Here is a 13,251-nt window from a genome sequence, read left to right on the forward strand (position 1 = left end):
TATCTTGACTGTGTTGTTAGCTGAAGTTTCAAAGGGGGCCATGACTTCTTTCCCTGGAAACCAAGCCTTGTCCACCTATGCAGGAAGCCCTTTGTAATGCTGAATATTTGTTCAGCCTGGATATCTAGCGTCTTCCAAAGGATCAGAAATAAGCTATCTAAGTAAAATGCCATCCCCATTGCCAATTCTAGAAAATTCTACGATGGTTTAAAAGACGGAAGGCTCCAAACATCTCTCTTACATGAGACAGAAGAGAAAGGGCCAACACTTTCCAAGAGGCATTTAAAGAAAACTTCTGGGGCTTGGATTGTGGCACAGTGATAAAATACTTGCCTAGCATGTGTGAGGTCCAGAGTTCAATAACCTGTACCACCAAAAATACAAAAAGGAAAGAAAAACATTGGTTTCCCTGTCTTTGACATTCATGGCTGACCAAATTATGTCACTGTGACCTAGAATTATATTTGGTCAAAGTATATTTGAGATCACTCCATCCTTCAATCTCTTTCAATGATACCACCATTTTGAATCTCCTTATCCTTTTTCGGTCTGCTGTATGAGGAGCCTCTTCCTACCCAAACCTCAGGGAAGTCCCATGGTTTCCTGGAAGGATACTGTGTGTGCTTGAGCCCACCTTGTTTTTCTTTTTAAGTAAATGAGCTTCCTTCCCAATCTCCTTATGCAAAAAGTGCCTGTAACACTTACCCTTGTGGTGCAGCATAACTCCTACTGAGGCCTCAAGTACATTGTTATATTCAACCTATGCATGCCTTTTATCTCAAGTAGAGCAGGTAGAGCTGATTTTACTAAGAACTGGTTACAGGAAAGGCTGCTGGCACTGAAAGCAGACTTGGAAGGTCACCCTGAGGACAGTTATGAAAGAGAATGACAGAGAGCAATGGAGAGCTGCTAAGAGCTACTGGGTCTGGTTGTTGAAAGAGTTCCAGGGAACTCTTAGTAGCTACTTGCTCCTCCTGTCAGGAACACAATGGCAGAGCTGCTCTCACTGGACACTGAGGGTCACTGTCATTCACTCTTAGGGCTGTGAATGCTAAGATCTGGGATATGTTGGCCCTGGAAACTCAGAACGGATAATATTAAGGGAGGTGCACTTTTCCTATTTGTGGATGCTCTCAAGATGGATGTTTGAATCCTCAGCCAATTGGTAACAGAGATGGTTATGGGACACAGTTCATGAAGGGATGTACAGAGAAGGCCCCTTAAAGTAACTGAGGCTATGTAAACAACATAATGACTGGGTTTCTGTTAAGCTTTTGTTCTGTTTTTCTTCCAGCATCAGTGGAAGGTGCAGGCTAAATAAGGAGGCAAGGGCTTGGCCCTGCATCTGTGCACCCTGAGGAATGGAATCTGCAGATACCTCCTCCTTTCAGTCCTCACCCCACAGAGTAGCACAGACACCACAGCAGAAGGCAGCAGCCATGAGAACATTTCTCTACTAAATGCTTTTTCTTCACTCTTGACAGTCAACTCCCGCCATGTATAGCTTTGCCCCAGGTATGCACCTCTCTCCTTCTCCCTTCCCAGTTCCCACCTTTGGCCTTCCGCCTACATTCCCAGTGCCCTCTCCTTGCCCTCCCTTTCCTGAGGACTAGCAGGATCAGTTCTGAATGACAAGGATCTTTGCCCCTTGTGTTGCAGGATGTAGTGAAGGTGAGATCTCACCAAGACCCTGCCTGAGAGGTTGGCTCACCCGATACCTATCCTACCTACTGTCTTCAATGCCTCTTCTTCTTTCTCTGGGGTCTGATGACTGACATTCCTCTCAGATGCTGGGCAATAGGAATCAGCCCCAGAGCCATATGTTTCTTTCCAGAGACCTGGAGATGAGACCCAGAGTAGGGTGTCTTTCCTGCATGCATTGGGTGTCAATCTGTAGTTCACTTCATAGATTGGCATCAGGAGGGGGATAGAGATGAGGACTCTTCTTTTGGGCAGAGGAGCCTGTAGTGCTCAGCCTCCAGGGATGAAGGGGCCTTTGTGAAGTCCTGGGTCTGGGACAGTTGCAGCACAGCAGAAGGTGCTGGGAAGCCAGGAGGATGTTCGGGGTATGGAGGGTCATGGTTGTCCTCACTAAACACATCTGCTTTCTCATGTGGCTCCTGTAGGAGAAGTTCTGCTGGGACTCACTGCCCTTCACTGGCCCAGGCTTAGAGAAGAGATTCTGTGGTCCAGGGTAGAGTTGAGGACTGGATGGGACCCATTGAGGAAGACTCACAACAGTGCAGGAAGATACCAGTGTGCTTTCATTATAGGACCTAGGGTTATGTGACACCTGGTGGGCCAGATCTCGATATAGGACTCATGTTCAGTGCTATCACTATGTCCCTCTATACCTTGGCTGGCAGTTGATTTCGAAGCACTATAGTCGGGGTACAACATAACTTTCAGGCACCCACACTCATCATTTCTACTTTGAGGGCAATAGTTGCATTTTCACCAGCTACAGAACAGAAATGGCCCATGCTCAGTCTGTATTGGGTATCAGGGTAGACAGAGGGACGTGAGGGATGTGTAAAAATGAACGGGAGGTATCACCTGTCTTGGTGTCAGACTGAAGTTCTGATGGCCATTCTGCTGGGTGAGTCCTTCCCCCTGGTCCAGCTCTATGGTTAAGTTCAAGATATCCATGTGTAGTCCTATGAAAAGCAACACTTCCACGAAATGGGGGTGTGGAAATTGAAGCCTGCGCCTGGAGAAGAAGAAATTGTGTGTGGCCTTGGTAGGAAGGGTCCCCAAGCCCAAGACACCTCTGGGACTTGTAGGAAGCATGGATGGTGTCTTCTGCTTCACACCATGGAGTTGCTAAGTCAAGACCATGAGCTACCCCACCCACCAGACAAACAGTGCTGAGAATGTAAAGAATAAAACATAATTCCATGAGTCCAGGCTGACATTCCCAAAGTCTTGTAGACACCTGGTTTCCCAGCCCAGCCCACCTTGGTGAAAAACTCCTCTTGGAGCACAGCTCATCAGTCTAGGGCAGGAGATTTAGATCTTGATACAAATTGTCCCCTTTTAGATGTCACTCCATTTCATTGTCTTCCAGGTTTCCCATGGACTTCGCTATGGCCAAATGTGGGCCTATCCACATGGTGAAGTTGGGAAACCCCACCAGATGTTCATGATGTCCATCTATACAGTTATGACTTCAAGTGTGATCTAGTCAGGAATTTTGGTCTCTGGATACCTGCAGTATTAGACTTCTGGTGGGTGAGCCTCAGGGCCAGTCTTTCTGGAGGTTCACACTAGGACAGAGGGTAAGAGGCTGATGCGTACATGGTTGTTCTAGCTGTGCTCCATCCATTCAGTGAAAGAAAGTGTTTAAGGGATCTACTCTGGTCCAGGATGGCCCTGCACATTCTGACATCAGGAACCATTAGAGGAGACTCTGCACCAGTGGGACAATGTATGTCATGTGGGAGGACATTTTGAGATACCCATATTCGATATACTTGGGCCACATGGACTCATGTCCTAGGCAGACGGTGTGTTGACTCTTTACATAGGCAGGGGGAGAGAAGATAGCACCTTGGAATAGGCTATATCCACTTCAAATCCAAGGGCATCTGGAATCCCAAATGCTCAGGGGCTGTTCCACTGGCAAGAGAAGTGCCCTATTCTGAAAAAATGTTCACATGTGTGCTATCACACCCCATTATCACCATTTTTTTAATCATAAATTTTTATGGAAATGTGTTTAGCTCTCTCTTGCTGCACAATCTCAAAGACTGGAGAATGTGGAAGATTGAGCCTCTATGGGATTGGATGTGTCTGACACTGGAATCTATCATCAACTGAAGCTTTGGGTCCTCTATCTCTTCAGCCTCAAAATCCACAAACCTGACAGGTATGCAAGACATAGGATTATTTTAAAAAAAGATTTCTTATTGGAAAACTCAAGATGTAGCTTCATAGCAATGAGGAGCTGGTAGCAGGCATGGGGAGTAGTGCTCAGACCATGGGATGGGCTGGTCCCAGGAGGGATTATTTCCCAATGCAGAAACCATTCTGAGTGCTCCTGACATCACTTAGCACCTGAAGAGAACCATGTGGTCCTTAGTGAACCAGGAACATTCCTTTAAGATCCTCCCACACTTATTCCAGGCTTCTCATGTCCCTGCCCTGAACCACGCAGAAAAGCCAAGCATCAGCATCTGGTCAAAGATATGATTTATGGAAGACAACTCTCTCTCTATTAATGGTGGGGTTAGGACTATATACCAAGAACCCAAGACTCAGGAGAGGTCATGTGAAAGTCCAAGCTGTGCTGAATGTAGTGGAACACCTGGGTTCCCACCCCAACCCACCTTCCAAAGAGGGCTGTATTTCATTTGTTTGAATAGTGAGAATTACATGAATTATGATGCCAGAGGTGTGTGCTTGGGGCATCTGAGACACTGGCATTCCATGATCATGTCTTTCGAACTCTAAATATTTCTGAAACATCAGGGTGTTATTGTGGCATTGTTCATGAGCAGGGGTGATCCATATGCTAGAAGATGGTTTATTTTCCAGGTGGTTGGCCAACCCCAAGGTAGTGAAACTTGTACCCTGTGAACAGACCTCACTGATGGTGGACACCCCCTGAGCTTGCCTGGTTACTGCCCTCCACCCTAACCCTGAACATCCAGGCAGTGGTGGAACTAAGAACATTGAGGCCAGAGCTTCTGGAACTATTAGAGAGTGTCTAGCACTCCAGGTAGAGGAAAGTAATGCTTGGAGATGTAAGCAATCAGTGGTTTTCTCTGTGGTGGCAGATGCCCTTCCTGGCTGGGTGATAAGCTCCAACAGAGCCAGCTGTTCAACGCACGTTCCCTAGCACTTAGGCCTAGCCCCAGAGATCTGACACACTTTCCTGCCCTTTCAAAAATCATCTGATCAAAGGTATGCATTGACATTCCTGAAGAGCCCTCCACAATCCCTCCTCCAGATTCATGGTAGGCTCCAGTCCAGATAGGGGCCAAAGCACTGGCCTGGGTTCATCAGGATCAGTCACAATCCAAAACCCACACTTCACTGCAAGTTGACCTGACCCAACACAGGCCTTGCCTTTGCCTCTTCTGTTCAGTCACTTTGACCACCCCATGTGGGCTCCCTGCATCCAGGACATGCTCTATATACTAGAGAGAACATCAAGTACTATACTGGAATCTGATTTCTCTTGAGTTCTTGATGTTTTTGTGTATGGTGACCTGAAAGTTTTGGCCTGCAGAATGCATGAGTGAATGCCCTAACCTCCATGAGATGGTGGCTTCAGTGGCTCTTAAGATTTTAATGATGTCATCAGGGTAGATTTCCTATGATAGTACTAGTGCCCTTCTAGAAAAAGGAAGGGATGCTAAAGCTCTCTTAGCCCTAGGAGGTCACAGGCAAGGTAGCCATTTTCTCAAGCCTGGAGGGGAAAACTCACTGGACATTAAATCTCACACCATCTTTCTGGGGTTTCCCAAATTCAGAACTGTGAGAGATGAATGCCTGTGGTTTCAACTTCCCATTCTCTAGCAGTACATATGGCAGCCTTATTTGAGTGAGACAGAGTACAGAGTGCCCTGGGGGCAGGGTTAAAGCCTGAGACAATGATGTACATGTCCACGGAGGATTCAAATGGAATGAGTACTCACTCATGTATTCTGCACCACCTCAATATCCTAAACAGAAATTCCTCGGAACAATGTGTTTGGGTGTCCAGAGAGATCTATACAGGTGCCTCCCCCCGTATCTCTGACACTAGCTGTGGTGTTGTCTGCCATGAACAATCAGATCAATGCAAGAAGGTGAAAATACTGAGTGAGGGACAATCATATGGAGTCAGAGAACCAATTCTAAATCCTGGCTCACATTACTTCCAGGAACCTCCTGTGACCTTACATCCCCTGAGTGATGGTGATGCTCATTGAGCACCAAGATTGCTGCACTCACAGGATTGTGATGGGCACCTGAGATAAGGCCCATTTCCTCCCCTGGTGTGATGAACTGGGCTGGGAATGTAGGTCTCTCAGCTTATCCCTCCACCCTCAGGATGTTCCCTCTAGTTTCCCTACATCCCAGCCTCCTTTCTCCATGCCACACTTTTCCATCCATCCCCACTCTCCGGCATCACTCAGTAGAGGAGAACGAAGCTGTCTTCAGAAACACTATTTCCAGGCTTACTTCTAGAAACCTGATTAATGTCAGAGGGGCCTGAAGGCTCAAAAGCAGGTCTCTATCCAACTGAGACAGGGGGGCTCAAAGTTGTCAATAGGTACTTGATAAAAATTTGTGACCCTGATTCTGATGGCATGAAACCTGGGCCCTATGAAGAACCATGGAGTTTGATTGCACATGACAGACCACAAACGACTTCACTTCCAATCACTTTTGTGCATGTCTGAAGTCACGCCATTTCTTCATCTCACAAATGGCACTAAAATTTGGGCTCCTTGCTATTTAAGTATTCTCCTTGGTAAACTTCCACATTTTGTTGATTGGCAAACCATGTGATGTGTAGCCTTCTTTTTTCCTCATTGATTTGTAGGAGAACTGGATTACATTACATTTGGGCCAGTCACACTCAGTATTGGTCAGGCTGGGGTCAGGGTGGGGCCAATACTACATATGGGAGGGTCAGAGCACTGCATGAGTGGGGGGTGGGTCTGTCTTGGGATGAAGTCAGGACTTGCAGCCTGCTGGGTCCCTAGTGAGTTGCGGTCAGAACTGTAGGGGTGAGAGGTATAAAGGTCGGCCTTGTCTTCTCATCAGGAAGCCTATACAGGAAGACCACAGCCATATTGGGGATCAGTTGAATAATATTATCCATCATCATTCTTGAGTGGGGAAAGAAGCTCTCTAGGAAAAAATTGTTTCCAGGCTTATTTCTAGAATTTATTTAATTGCACAGGGGCTTGAAGGCTCAAAAGCAGCTCTCCATCTAAATGAGACAGAAGGGCCCAATGTTCTCAATAAATTGATAAAAAATTGTGCCCCTGTCTGTGGTGGCCTTGGCTGCCACAAATGCCTCACAGTCACTCAGAGTGTTTTGCTTCCATAGCAGGTCCTCCCCAGATGACTCCAATCTGCAGTGCTCAACAGGACTCAACCCTTTGGGACCCTTCAATGGTCCTTAGTGTGGAGTGCAAGGAGCCCCTGCCCTAACCATGCCTAAGCAGACATACTATGGGTATCTTGGAAGGACACTGTGCATGCCTGAGTTCACCTTTTAAATCAAAAGCAGTGGAGAACTGCAGGCACTGCTAGGTGCAGTTGTCAGATGATCTCCAGGGAACTGATGGAAGTGGCTGGCTACTGATCCCATGAAGGCAACATGGCAGTTTCGATCATTAGGAGCTGAGGGTCCCTGACATTCAATCTCAGAACTAGTACCACTAAGATCTGAGAGCCACCAGTTCCTCCTCAGACCTCAGAACTGTGAATACCAAGGGAGATGTGCTTTGCCTCATTGTTATTTCTCTTCAAAGCAGGCCCTCAGATGATTGGTAAGGGAGATGTTTAACAGCCAAAGATCATGGAGGGATACACAGAGAAGATCCCCTAAACCAAGAGAGGCATTTCCCATGGGGTGATGAGTTGGGTTTTGGAATCTTGTCTGTTTTCTCCCAGGATTAGGGGGAGGACTCATCTAAATCTGGAAACAAGACCCAATAGATGGACACTTGTGCACCCTGGGTCCTAGCAACCCCAGTTATCACCTCTCAGTTCTCACTGCATGGAGGTGCACAGAAAACATGGCAGTAGGCAGAAGCTGGAGATTTTTTTTTTCCTACCATATTTATTCCCAGTTACAGTCAAACAAGGTACAGCTTCCCACCCAGGATTGAACATTGTGACCCTCCCCTCTCAGTACCTCCCCCTACCCTCTTTCTACATTTACTATACCCTCCCACTCCCTTCATTTTTCTGAGAACCCACAGGAACTGTCCTATGTGATGAAGAACCTTTGGACCTTCCAAAACAGAATGAAGCAAGGTGAGATCTTGCCTGAGGTGCAGACACCCCAGAGGCCACTGGTCAACAGGACTGTCCTCAGGGCCTCTTCTTCTTTAGGTTGCCTGATGATGTGCACTTCCTCTTCAGAGGCTGTGAGGTTTTAGCCAGCTCCAGATCCACATCTTGCCCTCCAGTGACCTGGAGGGGAGGCCCAGTGCAGGGTGTGTTTTTCATGAAGCATGTGCGTCCAGTGAGAGCACTCTTCATGGCCATGGCACCTGGAGGAGGGTGGGAGCTGAGGAGACCTCTCTGGGGAGGTGGGGCCTGGATTGCTTGATCTCCTGAGCACAGGGTTTCTATTGGAGGGGCCTGGCTCTGGGACAGTTCCCAGGGCAGCAGGCGGTGCTGGGAGATAAGGAGGAAATCCAGGCTTTGGAGGTCCTCGTCCACACTGCAGCTATTGGCTGTCTTAAGTGGCTGCCCAGAAGAAGTGGCTTTTCTGGGACCCACTACACTTTTGTTCCCCAGGTTTGAGGAGGAGGATCTGCGGTTTGGGGGAGGATGGTTGGAGTGAATGGTCCCCAATGAAGAAGACCCGTGACAGCCTTGGAGGATAGCAGTGTCCTTTGAACCCAGCAACTCTGGCTCGATGGTCCTGCAACTCTTCATGACCTGGGAAGCCACCTCTGTGGACCAGTCCTCCATGCTGGCCCCTTGATTAGTGTGATGTTTCCGCTTCTCTGCACCTTGTTTTGCAGCTGCCTCGGAAGCTCTTGTGTCCTGTTGGGACATATCATGACCTTGAGGCACCTGCAAAAGTGCTTCTTCACAAGCTGAAGGAGGATATGGGCACTGGCCAACTCTTCTTCATGCATGAAATGGGCCACAGGGATCAGGACAATCATATTTCAGTGGGAAGTGGATCTGTTACTCATCTTGGTCTCATAAAAACACACTGAGTGTCTGCTGGCCACACTCCTGGGCTTCCTTTCTGCTTGATATCCTGAACCCTTTCATGGCTCTCATGTCTCTTTCCTTTTTTTTTTTTCCCATCGTACATCCTGTATCCTGGAACAGACTCACTCAGGGAGCCATCACAGACAGCATAATGATAACATCCTGTGGGCCACATGAGTAAGGTCCTGTGCCTTCCTCATCTACCTGCTATCCCTTGTTCCCCTCTCCACCTGTGGTAACTCCCTTTCCTGTATACTTGTGTCCCTTTGTCTCATAGTCTGCCATGTATTGCTCTGTGCCTTGGTGTCTGTTCTGAAACCCTGGTAACCCTCGTGTCTCTATCTCCTTGTTCTACCTGGTGCCCTTTTCTTCTTGTCTACCTCTTGTTTCTTCCCAACCCCTGTTATTCCTGGTGTCCCTGCACTTCTTTATCAGGTGTCCTTGCCTCTCTTCTGTATCACCTACCCCTGGTCTACTGGGAGACCTTCCTTCTGCTTTCTACCTGGTCAGTAGTGAGTCCTTCCTGCTGCTCCAGTTCTTTTGTTAGGGCCAAGATATTTACATATGGTTTGGAGGAAAGCATTTCTTGCAGGAAGCGAGGATGAATTATATTCTCTGCCTGGGATGAGAAGGAAGAGAGTGTGAGTGACCTTGGGAGGAAATGGCCCCAAGTCAGGAGGACTTCTAGGAGAAAGAGGAAGCAATAATAATCCCATGCTCATTTGCACCATGGGGTTGTTATATCCCAAGTACCAGCTACACCCATGTATGAGTGCACACGTGTGCATGCACATTCTCTCTCTCTCTCTCTGTCTCTTTCTCTTTTTCTCCCTCTCTCTCTCTCTCTCTCTCTCTCTCTCTCACACACACACACACACACACACACACACACACACACACACACAATAAATCTGAGATTCTAAGCCAGGAAACTCAATTCCATGAGTGCCAAAACCTTGTATACACCAAGATTGTAGGCCCAGCTCACCTTGTTGACAAAGTTCTCATCAACATAGCTCATGAGACTTGGATCTGGGTATAAATCATCCTGTTGCTCTAGTTCTTCCTCTCCCAAGTTTGCAGCAAGCTCTTCTGTAGACAAGTAGGAGGGCTCCCACGTGGCAAAGTTCGTAGGCCCGAATAGCTCATCCATGATGTCCATGTACTCTTGGATGGCTTCAGGTGGGATCTCCTCGGGCGCCTTGTTCTCAGGCCCTTTGGTCTTGGCCACCTTGTTCCTGCGTGCCTTGGACTTGCGTGCCTTTGTCTCAGGCACCTTGGTCTCTGGTGCCTTGGTTTTGGCCGCTAATGAGCGGGCAGACCATACCTTAGTGTTGGTCTTTCTGGAGGTGCACACTAGGACAGGGAGGACCAGAGTGGTGTGTGAGTGAGGATTCCATGTTCATCCCAAACACTTGGTAGTAGGCAGGGTTCAGGGGTTCAGGGGACCTAACCTGGTATGCCATGCATGAGGACAACCTGACCCAGGAACCGAGGGATATAATAGTGCACCAGATGCAACATCTAGGAGAGTCAAGTGGGAGGACATTTGTAGTGACTGGTATTGCATGCACTCTACCCTACCGGGACCCAAGTCCCAGGCAGATCTTGTGTTGTTTCTTTGGATAGACAAGGAGAGAAAGGAGATCTGTACCTGGCCCAGTCAATACACAGTTCATAGCTGGGTGGCAGGGACCTCAGGTGTTAGGGGCTTTTTTTTCTTGTAAGAGGGAATCTCCAATACTGAAGGAAAAGTTCTTATTTGGGACAACAACTTGCCTTGGCCTTTTTCACTGTTTGGACACTATCATGGACTACTGTGTGAATGTGGGTACCCTACCTGGCTGTTGGACAGCCTCAGGGACTGGAGGCCTTCGGATTTCCAGCCTCGGAGTTGCAGGAGGAGGTCGGCACTGGAAGACCCCTGACAACTGCATCCTTGGATCCTCCATCTCCTCTGCAGCCTCAAACTCCATGAATTTTGATGGGATTTGGGTAAGGCAGGCACAGGCTGAGCTGAGAATCAGGTTAGCCATACCAGGCAGGTGCTGGTGTGGGATTCTAGGCGATGGAGTATTCTAAGCTACCAGTCAGGAGCTAGTGGCAGGAATGTGGAGTTGCGTCCTGGAGTAGGTCCGGCCAGTGACAGGAGGGAGCTGCTACAGAGGAAGAACTACAGTTCTCGGGAAACACTACATCAACTAGCACCTTAAGGGGAATCAGATCTGAGGGACCCAGGCAGGGCCCCTAGCTGATCCTTGTTCTGGCTCTCTCCTGTTTCTGCCAGGAGGAACGACATCATCAGTTTAGTTGTAGAAACTGGTCAGGGATGTGATTTATATCAGGGAACACCAGAGGTCCTGACCCAATTCAGGGGTACCGAGGCTGGGACCTTGGGCCCTGAAAGGATCACCTGGGAGACCAAATTACAGGCAGGGTCATGTGGAAGTGAAAGCTAAGCTGAGAACATTGGGTTTCTTCCAAGGAGGGTGGGTTCTTCCCTTCCCTTGTTAGAAAGGCTGGGATTACATAGAGCAAAGGCAGTAAGGACCAGAGACATGTCCTGGGGCCACCTGAGGTGGTGGCTGGCCCTGACAATGCACTCCCCACCACCACCCTCTTCTGGAACATCAGGTTGAAGTAGTGGCAACTTTGATGAGTTATAATGGACCTCACCCTAGAAAGAGGTACCAGTTCCCAGGCAGGTGGCCCGAGTGAATCTAGTGCAACTTTTCCCCTCTGCAGAGCCAGCAAAGCAGCAGCAGACCCTCTGGCTGGGCTGGTACCTCCTCCCCATCCTGACCCTGAACCTCAAGGCAGAGTTGGAATCAAGAGTATGGAGCCTGGAGTTTCTGGGATTGTTGCCGAGAGAATGCCCAGGCCTCAAGCTAGAAGGAGCCACTATTTGGAGAGCTAGATGCCTCGGAGCCAAAACATAGGTAGGTGACAGTCTGTACCAGACCTTGCTGTGCAAACCATGATCCCCCATCAGTAGGCTCTGGGCCTTGAAAACTGGCTCACTTTTCTGCAGTCTCATAGAAGACCATCCGATCAAAGTTGCTGGTGCGCTGCCATTCCTGCAAACCCTTCCTCAGGCCCTCTTCCATGGTCATGGTGGGCTCTCGTCGGGACAGAGACCGAAGCACTGGGCTGGAATTCATCAGGATCAGTGTCCACAAGGTCACCCTCCTTTATCAGTAGACCAACAACCTAATTTCCTACCTTTGTTTTATTTGCCCCATGATGTTCAACTCAAAGTATTGACATTGGGACTCCAGGATACTTATACAAAAGTTTAACACCAAGGGCTGCATTGACCAGCATGATTGTGATTGGATTCCTCAAATATGATTGAGGTGTACTATGTGATGAATGTTTTTATCCCCCAACATTCACCTGTTGAAGCCCTAACCCCCAATGGAATGGTATCTGGACACTGCATTTAGTGCTTAGAAGGTTAGATGAGATCCTGAGGGTGGCGCCTCATGAGGGCATTAGTGTTCTTCTGGGAGAAGGAGGAGACACTGTGAGGACACAGGTGAGCCAGCTGTCTTTTCAAGCAAGGAGAAGAGAGAGCAATCATGGGATTTTAGGTCAGTTACCCTTTACCTGGGAATCCTGACTAAAGAACTGTGAGAAAGGAATGCCTTTTTGTTTTTTCACAAATTTTCCATAGCATCATGGTGGCCCAGCTGACTGAAGACAGGGCACAGAATGGCCTGGGAGCAGTTACAAACTGGGGCAAAGTTGAACATGCCCATGCAGTATCCAAAGACAGCTTCCCCTCGAGTGTGACATCACCAGAGGGTCCTGATCAGGAGTTCATGACAATGTGTATGGGTAGCCATAGATTTCTGTGTTGGAGCCAGCACCACTAAACCCACTTGTGGTTGGGATGTCCCTGGTGCTGAGAACAATCAGGTCTATAGTGGAAGGTGAAATGACTCGGGGAGGCATGGAGTCAGACAGCCAACTTCGATTCCTGGCCCACATTACCCCCAGGAACCTCCTCTGACCTTGAGTCCTCCATGTGATGGTGATGATCATTGGAGACAAAGATTGCCTGCACTCACAGGGCTGTGATAGGCACCGGACATAAGGCACGTTTCATTCCCTGGTCTCAGCTTGTCCCCTCACCCTCAGGACCTTTCGTCCAGTTCCCCTCCATCCCAGCCTCCTCTTTCCAACCCATGCTTTTCCTCCTGACAGAGCTCAAGGGGGAGCCTGAGGAGAACACTCACATGAGGAAGCAGGAAAGTGCTTCCACATCAGGAGTCTGAGGAAGGTGCCTGCGGACCAGGGTCTTGAAGCGCTGCCAGCGCCGGAAGTTCTCATACACGCTGGGAGGTC

This window comes from Callospermophilus lateralis, chromosome 17 (genome assembly GCF_048772815.1).
Source record: "Callospermophilus lateralis isolate mCalLat2 chromosome 17, mCalLat2.hap1, whole genome shotgun sequence".
NCBI lineage: Eukaryota > Metazoa > Chordata > Mammalia > Rodentia > Sciuridae > Callospermophilus > Callospermophilus lateralis.